Source organism: Nelumbo lutea, chromosome 5 (assembly GCF_056320005.1).
Source record: "Nelumbo lutea isolate HS-2025 chromosome 5, American lotus-T2T, whole genome shotgun sequence".
In the NCBI taxonomy this organism is placed as follows: Eukaryota; Viridiplantae; Streptophyta; class Magnoliopsida; order Proteales; family Nelumbonaceae; genus Nelumbo; species Nelumbo lutea.
In genome coordinates this window covers 37,872,803-37,882,189 of record NC_142688.1, presented here as the reverse complement: position 1 = coordinate 37,882,189, position 9,387 = coordinate 37,872,803, and positions in this window count along the sequence as shown.

Below are 9,387 nucleotides of genomic sequence, written 5' to 3'. Positions count from 1 at the left end.
AATAGGTTATATGAAGAGAAATATTACAATAAATAATGTTGGGACTCTAGAACATTCAAACATCATAAAATAATTATCACTCTTTCAATTTTTATAATTATAATTTTCAATTTTTTTTAATTTTGGAAATATTTATTAATTAATATTTTTTATTTAAATAATAACTCTTTTTTAAATAATAAATATGTTTTCATTTTTAACATAATGCTTTTGTTTTACATATAATTGCAAAATAAAGCAAATAAACCATTTAAGGTAGATAAAATAAATTACTTTTAATTTTCAGTTTTATTAAATATTTTAAAGAAATTAAATCTTAAATTATTTATTTCAATTTTTATAATTATAATTTTCTGTTTTCCATTAATTTTGTTGGGAAAGTTTATTTATTTAGTATCTTTATATAATAACTCTATTGTTTCAATTAATAACTCTATTTAGTATTTTTATTTTTTTCAAATAATCTATGTTTTCATTTTTAACATATAATTATGTTCAAAATAAAATATATAAATCAGCTAAAGTAGATGAAATATATTATTTTTATAATTTTAGTTTTTATTAAATTTTTGAAAAAAATAAATCATAAATTATTTATTTTAGTTTCCATAATACTTTTTTTATTTTTTATTAAAGATGAAAAACAATCCAAAAGTAGTCAATATATAGTTTTGTCAAACTAGGCATATGTCTCCATATCATTGTGAATCGAACCATATCCATCGATACAGTGCGATATGGCCTAATACAGAGGCGTATCATATTGATACGCATGACTCATGGGATACGTATCCAATCATGGCATGTCCTACATCCATGACCATGGATACGGATACGATACATCCCATATTGGGAGTATCATACTGATACCTTAATCCTTGCATATGAGTTTTTGCAAAGTGACCAAATTAAAGTATTAGATTATCATGTTATCATCGTTATTTATAATCTTTTAACAATGAAGGAAAATTCCATCTAACGATGATTTTGAGACCTTTCAATGTTTAGAGAATTGAACAGACTAAATCTTCATTATCAAATGAGAGATTCAATTAGGTGGTTTATGTTTGGTATAGCTTTTGTTTATTCAGTAAACAATTTGTATTTTGATTTATTTGCAAAATCAAGAAAAATAATAATAATATCGTTTATTGGCAATTAGGCATCATTAGACACTACATTATCATAATAGTGAATAAATGCTTAATTGTTGGGGGAAAGTATCAGGCTTCCCCCAACGACAAGCATGCACATAAATCAATGCTAGCTTTTGCAAGTTTCTATGCATATAAATTAGCATGATGAGTGAAATGCAGAAATGCTGCCTAGGTAACAACGTTTATTGAAAAAACACCCAGAGGCCATGGTTCTAAACACATGCATAATAAATAAAATTTCAAAAAAGAATAAATATAAAACAAAATTAATCAAAAATAAAATTAAAAAAAAAACAATACTTCAAAGTTGAAACTTTCAAAAGTTTAAGACAATACATGCCGTACATTAAAAACAAATGCATCAACAATCTAACAAAGTTTCAATACAAAATGATAAATATAGAGGTTAATCACTCAATCCTAATAATAGCAACCATCTCACTAGTCACTCACTAGTATAATTAACACCAAATGCATCACCCATTATTCAACCAATATTCAATAACAAAATATGACATTAACAATATTTGAATCACCCAAATTCAACAAAATTATTTATCCTAATAATTAATTATTTGATTTCTTTTTCCGATATTAGTGCCAAATTCAACCAATATTCAATAACAAATTATGAAATTAATAACAATCACCCGAATTCAACACAATTGATTATCCTAATTCATGAATCTTAATGTTTAATTATTTGATTTATTTTAACAATATGGAATTCAGAAGTTGAGGTTCAAGCTTTCAGTGGCTAGGCTAACATGCAACGATTGGATGGGCTGTCTTATGGCCGAGCTTTAAAAGAATGAAGATCAAGTTTCAAATTAGAAGCAAGCTTGTACAAAACTATTTATTAGTTAATTGACTAAGTGTATCTTTACTTTGAAAATTGATTAACACTACCCAACTATTTTTGACAATTGACTAACTGTTTTTGACAATTAATATTCTATCAAAGTTCATTTATATGTGATATATTTTTTTTTAAAACCCAATTTTACCCTCCACCTCTCCCCCTTTTTTTTTCACCAATACGAGGATTCTCAGAGGAGATGATGGTTTTGTTGTGCAGACAGCAAGAGATGGGGTCCACTGCAACGGTGATGGAGGAGTTCACTACCAAATCATGACTTTGAATAGATCATTGGAAGAATTCACTGGCAAATCATTTGGCACGGCCAAGATGAGGATTCAAGTCTCTTTGAATTTGTAGTTATTGGAGGAGTTCCTTCTTGAAACTTTGAAAAAAAAAGAAAAAAGAAAAGAATGGACAAATGATTTAGTAGTGGACTCTAGGATTTCCGACTAGGCACCGGTGAAGGTTGGTAGTGGCTGTTCCAGCGGCGAATGTTCTAGTGGTTCTAGTTTCTTTTATTCTCTCCCTTCTCTTTTTCCCTCTTTCTCCTAATGGCACGGCCTCAGTGTTTATCATTCTGATGTTCAAGGTCAGCTTCTGCCTTCTCTTTCTTCTCATCTATGGATTATAATATGTTTTGTTTCTTTCTATCTTCTCCCTTGAACGAACATTACTCCCGAATGCCAAGCCATCTACCTGAGCCCATCTTCCCACCTTACTCCATCGTCAGTATCTACTTTCGTTGGCAATTACTCTCACCTAGATAGTGAGGGAGGGAGAAATGGATGTTATTTTAAGTGATCAATGGGAAGATACTGGTATGTGGGTTTTCTGTGAATATGCTTGAGCATTTCCCCCTTCTATACGATTTGCAGGGCTAGATCTGGGCAGCTACTTGGATTATAGCCATTGGTCAGCAGTGCCCCCTATGGCTCTATCTTGAGTGGCTAGAAGATTAGTGTTCCAAGTAATCACTATTAATAACTTTGCAGTGGCATCTCAAAGGTAGGGAAGGTTGGGTTCCTCAAAAGGGGTCGGGGTGCACTTTGCACTGGGTCTGCACTAAGTTGTTCAACCCCTTGGATACGATGAAGCTTACACCCAGTTAACAACTCTACACTGGGTTAAGTAAAATTCACCGCCATGAAGATTTGTTCCTCAAACGGGTCTGGATTTGCTAGTTGGGTTGAACAAGGATGGCTTTTCTCGACAACCCCTAATAACTTTGCCCAGCTCCAAAAGTATCCCCATAGATGTGGTTAGGGATTTGATGAACCAGTTTTTCTTTTTCCTTTTCCTTATTTTATTTTGAAATTTTGAAGAAGAATAAAGGGAAAAATGGTCTTTTTGAAATTTCTGTTAACGAATGCTAATGATAAGGAAGTATTAGTCAATTGTTAGAAATAATAGGGGTAACGTTAGTCAATTTTCAAATAGTTAGAATACAATTAGTCAATTAGCTAAACCATAAGGGTAGTTTAAGAAATTTACCCTATTATATATATAATGCTTTAAAAAGTGCGAATAGCCTAAAAAATATTTTTGGAATTTTCTGAGGAAAAAACTTACCCCTCTATATTTAAATTTATTGATAAAAAAATGAGGGCAAATAGGTAATTGATTATTGATATTAAATGAGTTGAAAAGAGGTAATTTTAAGATATTCAATGTATTCAATTCTCTCCCATTAAATCCAACATTTAAGGTATTAATTTGTATTCACCTTCATTGAATCATATATTTAAGGTTTTTTATCATCATTAAATTCTATAATTAAATACATACATAATAAATGAATAATTTCAATAACATAAAATCTTATACTTTTAATATCTACCTAAAAAAATAGTGTTTTCATCTAGGTGGTGGTAAGAAATTAAACCATTTGGTTCAAATGGGCAATCTATGTTTCCATAATTAAATAATAAAATTCAAAAATATATAAAATGCTAAAAATATAAAAATTAAAAAAACTTATAAACATTTTTAACATCATATATTTGACATATTAAACAATAATTAGTATGATAAACAATGTTTTAAAAACCAACCCAGAGGCCGACCCGCTTTTTTCTTCCGATCACAAGTCACTTGTTCGACTATCAAGGTCAAACTAGTTAGACCGCTTTCTGCATCAACACTATATGTGTGTGTATGTAAAAATACATATTTTATCAATAAATAGTACAATTATATTTTACATATATTATAGTTATGTTTCATATATATTTTATAATTATGTTTTGCATATATTACATATAATATATGTATTATATATGTGTTATATTTTTAATTTATATTTTAATTTTTTATTTATATAAATATTAAAATTTCAATTTGGGGCCAAATAAGGGTTTTTTTTGCGAAAATAGCAAGGCAAGGCACCTAAGGCCCTTGGGACGTATAAATCTTGAAAAGTTACTCAAAATAACAAAAAATAAAAAGATAACCTAAATCAGACATCGAAATGCGAAGTTATAGATTCTAAAAGTTTGCACATAATTAAGTGTGCAACCTATAGTCTGGTTATTGGGTCAAACAGAGCAATGGTTGAACCACCTAGGTTAGACAGTTTTTAACTAATAGGGGGAGTTTCAACAAAACCAAACCCAAGATTAAGGCCGAGTGACGGTTCGAATGGTTCAATCAACTAGGTTAACAACAAGTTGAAAACATTGATGATAAATAAGAAATATTTATTATTAATTATGGAAATGGAATATAAAATTTAAAACTAATTGGAAGTAAAACTATTTTTCTATTATCTTTCATTAAAGTTCATATCTAAGGTATATTATCTTATTAAATTCTATATTTAAGATATACTTTTCTCATTATTAAATTCTACTAATTAAATCCATTACATTAATTGTAATAATATAAAAATAAATATATTGAAAAATAATTTAAAAACAAAAACATTTTTTTCCCTCCCAGTGGTGAGTAAGCAATACAACCTTTTTGGGGTCAAATGCGTTAATAAATAATATCATAATTAAAAAATAAAAATAAAATAAACAAAATATATAATACAAAAAATATAAAGAATTGAGCATATCACTAATATTGTATATTCATTATACTGAACAAAAATAAGTATGAAATGTATGAAGTATTTTTATAAATGATGAAAATGGAATGTCAAAATTAAAATCAACCTAGAAATGAAATGATGTCATAGTCAAATAATAAAATTTTTAATAATAGAAAATACAAAGAATCATAAAAATAAATGTTATACATATGATATAATGTTATATATTTATAAAAAATAAAATATTGGGTACATTTATAATATTATACATTGATTATATTGAACAAAAATAAATATTATACATAGGACAAAATTTTATCAATAGAGGAAATGTAATACAAAATTTAATGTCAACCTATAAATCAATTTTTTTTTTCTGGTCGTAGGTTAGTAGTTTAGGTCTAGGGGTGCAACTTGGGCAAGCCCAACCTAAGCTCGAACTGGCTCAATTTAGAATTTTTCACAGGTTGGGCTTGAATTTTTGGTCCTCGAGTTGGGATTTTGACCAATAAATTAGGCTTTTTTATTTTTTAGGTTGGGCTTAGGCCTAGCCTTTAGGTAGCCCAAACCCAGCCCGAGCTTGACAGAATTATATACATTTATACATATGTGTGTGTGTGTATTTGCATAAATACATTTATATATGTATAATTTTAGAGTGGGTACATTAACCAACCCGAGTGCATCAAATTACAGGGCAAGCTGGGCTAGGGTTGGAAAAAATGGGCTTGACCTCGTTTCGGGCCTTAAGCCCAAATTTTAGGGTTGGGCTTGTGTTGACCATAAACCCGACCCAACCCACCCAACTTGTAGCCCTATTTAGGTCAAATCGATTAATTGATGATATGATAATTAAATAATAAATATTTAAAAAGTAATAAAAAAGTACAAGTAATCAAAAGAATATATAAAAAAATTATATATTAATTATATCAAACAAAAATTAAGTGTGATAAGTAAAAATTATTTATATAATGTGAATGGAATATATAATTTAAAATTGATCCAAAAGTAAAACTATTTTCTTATCTAAATGATGGATCAATGATCAAACTTTTCAAACAAATTCATGATGTCATAATTGAATAATAAATATTTTAAAAAAGATCAAACACAAAAAAATACTAAGTTTTGTCAAAGACATTTTGAAGCATTTCTAATGGTATATAATCATCATATTAAATAAAAATAATTATTAAAATAAAAATTATTTTTATTTAAGATATAAATGAAACACAAAATTTAGTAGTAGTAGTAGTAATAGTAATAGTAATAGTAGTAATAATAATAGTAATAGTAGTAGTAATAGTAATTGTAATTTAAAATTTCTGCACATGCACATTTAGTACGAGAATTTAAGTTTATTTTTAGTCATCTTGTTACTTTTATTAATTTTTAATTTATATCTTAACTATGATATATCTAAAATTCAAGTAATTAATATGAAAAAAATTCGTATGTACAATGCACATGCTTAATTACTAGTGTGTGTATGTGTATATATATATATATATATATATACTATTATAGAAAGTACGAATGAGGGTGTGGGATTTTTCTTGACTAAAATGTCCACATTTGTTATTTAGTCCATCTCTAATTATGAATGTTGAAAATGCAACTTTAATTAATGCTTTTCCACCTCATTTAATCCATTGTCAATTTTTTTAAATAAATAGCTTTGGCCCAATACACGGCTTGACTTGGCCCAAGACTCGGCCCATAACCCAAGTCGGCCTGACCTATGGCACGAGCCCGCACGGGCCGTGCTGGGCCAACCCCCCAAGTTATCCCAAGGGAGGGCGGCATGGCCCGTTTTACGCCTCTACAGAAAGCTTTCGACTATCCACCTCCTTAGGATTAAAATGTTTGTATTCCCCCTTCTTGGTGCTGCTGCAAGAGTCCTGCCTATGTCCATTGCCCTAGTCTTGTATAACACCACTAGAAAGATCTTGTCTTGTACTTGCATATGCTTCATCCTTGGGTAGCTTTTTATCCTTCGACCTTCTATGGAAAAACCACCCAGATACCTGCTTTTTTGACAATCCTATCGCATCTACAAGTTAAGTTTCATCGGCTCTGTGGGGTACTTGTGTTCTGGGTAAAAAAAAAAAAATGGTAAGAGACATTTCTTATAAGAGTTCAAGTGAATTTAACAACAAATTAGAATGGTAAAATATGTTAGAAGGAACAACAATACAGCAATACCATTATAAAATTTCTGTAAGGCCTTGGGATGCTGTTTCAACCTCCTTTTCTTGTTCTTCTCAAGAACAACGTTGTCCTCTTCAGAATGAATACCACAGTATTCTGCATATGTTAGGCATATGAAATTTGGCTAAAAGGAGCATAGGTAAGTAAAATTAGAATACTGCAGCAAATGTTACATGTAGAACCACTTTCCATTTCAAAGTACATTGTTAGGCACATACTAGCTGACCTAGAAGAAAAAAAAATTACACACATACCATAAAATAAAGAAATAAAAACCACATTCTTAGTTCCTTCAGAGTAGGAGAGAGAGAGAGAGACAGAGAGAGAGAGGCTTTGACTAAATAACATAGAAAAAATTTCTTCTTCCGATATGGACTGAAACCCCATCTTTAAGTACTACTATCAGACTCATGTTTGGGTTATTGCAGCTTCTTGTTTAATAAGTCACTTCATCCTTCTGTTACCGTTACCAATACTTCAAATTTCAAATCACTAGCCACCACCAACAAAGCACTTTTCTAGCTAGATAATGTACATTGTCATAAAAGCCAATGCCTTTTTGTGATCATTTTAATAAAATCTGTCATTAAAAGTGAGTCATAAGCATAGCAGGTACAGTGCAAAAAATGGTCCACCATTAGACCAAAACCTTGTCCTCCCTGAAGGCTACCAAATAGGAAACATCACAGCCCTTCTAAGGCATGGAACTTCCCAAAAACAATTTATTCTTGTTTAATCCTGCTATGGAGGTTGCTAGACAACTCATTTGTTCTTCTCCTGATCCAAGTGAACAAGAATTTTTACTGCAGAAGCAATAACACTGGATAATACCATATACACCATCCATCAATGACTCTGATAGGTCCAATATAGGCAAAAATCCTCATCTAATACTAATAAAAAATAGTGGCCCCTACGCTCCAATTGCTTGTAAAAGTAGTTGGATTTGGAGCAAAAAAAATCTCTTAACATAGAAAACTAAATTTCCAGATGCATTGTAGCCACTGGATACAGCTCTTTCTATTAAAGATGCTTCCTTTCCTAGGTTCCAACAAACTGAGAAAGACATTAGCTAGGTTCCCTTTCTAGCGACATCCATTTACCTGTCAGCTGAAAAACTACCATTAATGCCCAATTTTCCTCTAGTGATAAATACATTGATTACTGCTTTAGGCAGTCCATATAAGGGCTGGTTGCATTTGCATAATTCAAAAATATATAATCAATGATGGAAATAAATTTCTTGTAAGAAACAATTGTTTTTCTTTTCTTTTCCTTTTCTACATATCTGTGGTAGAATTTTGGCCTTTGTGCCACTTGATGTATAATAGAAGAATTGTCTTATAATTTAGCAGTAAATTCTACTTTTAGCTTCTCTCTCTCTCTCTCCATACACACAGAGTTGGGAGTCCTTGTCCTTCAAGGGCTAACATGTTTGATTGGAGCCATTTTTTTTAAACTTCCTCACTTGGGGGAATCATGATTTGCAATAAGGATTATATATAGGTGCATATGTAAAAATCATTGTGTTGAATTTCTGGTTCCAAATCAAGTTTTTTCCCATATTAGGGTGTTCTGATGCCCTTAAACGCTTGGTGAGATGATGCCTAAGTCCTACTTCTGTCCTTTTTTATTGTTTACTAGAAACTCTGCTTTCTTTCCTCTCTCTCTCTCTCTTTCTCTTGTCTATTTGTGGAGCTTGTGACTATATGCCGATCTAGGTGCCATGTGGTTGAGGGGTGGGCTTGATCTTGTGTTGTACCATGTTCTTGTTCACCATTTAATAAATTGACCTCTCTCTCCATATACATATTAACACAAGAAAAAATGGAGAAAGAAAAAGATATTTGTTCACACAAATTCTATGTATGCATTCACAATCCCATGATATAATCTATTCAAAAAACAACAATAAATTGCTAGCATTGTATATGGCATTAAATAGGTCAACTATTGTTTTGCATTGAATGTTACAAAGGTTTGGGTGCAGGTCTAGGGTGCTTGTATTGTCTAGGAATCAGGAGTCTGACCCAATTGTGTGTTAAGAAATGCAATTTGATAAATTCCAATGCTAACGAGTGCTTCCCTTGCAAGTTGCAACAACCAAGGTGAATGAGTGG